We start from the raw sequence: 1,924 nt of genomic DNA on the forward strand, positions 1-1,924 counted from the left end.
CCTGAGGTTTCGGAACCTCCTCCTTTTTGGTCGAAGCTCCCGTTGCATGTATCGGTCGTTGTCTTGGTTGTTGTACCGACCCCTTACTTTCCTCCAGTCTATTCTTTATACATTCTCGCATATGCTGACCTAACACACCACAATTATAACATGCCTTTTCTCTTTGAGGGCACTGAGTTCGTATGTGCCCAGCTTCACCACAACAGAAGCATCGTATATAAGTTTGATCACCACTACATCGTCCATGGTGATTCTTGCCACATCGATTGCAGTTCCGTGGCGTATTTGACTGCATTGTATAAGCCTGTGAGGTAGTATATGGTGTATTATGCGATTGAGCTCGTCTCGACTTGAAGAATCGAGATGATTTAGATGTCGGGGTCGAGAAAGTTCTCTCAACTCTCAATCGTTTCTCCGGTACATCAGAACCATCAGGGAGACTCAGGTCTTGCTCCCGTTTCTTTGCATACTCAACTGTTTTGGTAAATGATGGTACGTCGTGATTGGTGACGAAATCGTGAATATTCCATCGAAGACCGTTGACGAAATGATTAATCTTGTCCTTTTCACTTGGTACGAACCGTTGGGCAAACTGAAGCTTCCGATTGAACTCCGTTTCATATTCAATCACCGACATGAATCCCTGTTTGAGCTCTAGGAATTCCTTCTCAAGCTTTTGTTTCAAATCATCCGGACAATATTGTTCGAAGAACAGCACTTGAAACTCTTCCCATGTCGTTCTATCCCTAGTATTAGGATCCATTAATCGATATGTGGCGTTCCACCAAGTGAGTGCACGATCAGTAAATGTCGATGTAGCATAACGTACTTTATCCTCCTCCAGTACGTAAACAATCCTGAATACTTTTTCAGTGTTTTCGACCCATTACATTGCAAGTACTGGGTTCATCTGTCCCGAGAACTTTGTAGCGCCACTACTTCTAAATGTTTTAAATGAAGGTCGGTCCGACTTTGGTTTGGGTATGTCTTCATTAACCGGCTTCGGTCCTTGGACAACCGGATTTTGAGCATTAACTGGATTTTGCACTTCAGATAACTTTCTTTCAAACTCTATTCTTTATTCTCGTAGAGCAGCCCGTGTTTGATCATTCAATATTTTCAATAACCTCTCAGTATGAGGTGATAGTTGGGCTTCATCGTCATTGTCAATATTTTCTTGGACATTCCCTTCAAGATTGAGGCTTTCATCCCCAATTTCTTGAGTAACCGGCGCGTTGCTAGATGCATCGTGATCAGATATCGCATTGAAATTATAATACATATAGAAGTCAACTAATATTCTATCCCATGTAGCCCAAAAAATCCTAGGTCTCTCCTATTTGTTTATATCCCATATAATCATAACCTAGTCACTATACAATGTCAATACCTAAGTTTGAGTCCGAATATCATTAATGATATCCAGTTCACTCACCACAGCTCTGATACCATATCTGTAACATCTCGCTTGAGCAAACCCCAAATTACCAATTTTATAAAATCTCCAATAAAATATAATTTATTAATTATTGGGACCAAAATTGATCCTAATTATTCTAAAAGTTTTGTCAAAGCAATCGGGGCAAATGATGGAAAATCTGAAAATGCTGCTAAAAAGACTAAGTCTGGACAAAGACTAGAGGCAATGGATGGACCAGAGGCAATGGATGGATTGGTCCAGAGCCGATGCAATGGTCCAGAGGCTATGAAGAACCAGAGGCCAACACTTTGAAACACACAAATCTGGGCATAACATTAATTAACCTCAAAATATGGGATATTAATTTCTAGAAAAAATATCGAAATATCCGTTCTATTTTAGTGATAAAACCACCCAAAACACAATTCCAAACCGGATATAATGGATTTTTTACTTACAACCCGAATTAAGTAGCCAAAAGAATACGGGACAAGACTATATATA

This window comes from Cynara cardunculus (assembly GCF_001531365.2).
Source record: "Cynara cardunculus var. scolymus isolate 2C chromosome LG 12, CcrdV1, whole genome shotgun sequence".
NCBI lineage: Eukaryota > Viridiplantae > Streptophyta > Magnoliopsida > Asterales > Asteraceae > Cynara > Cynara cardunculus.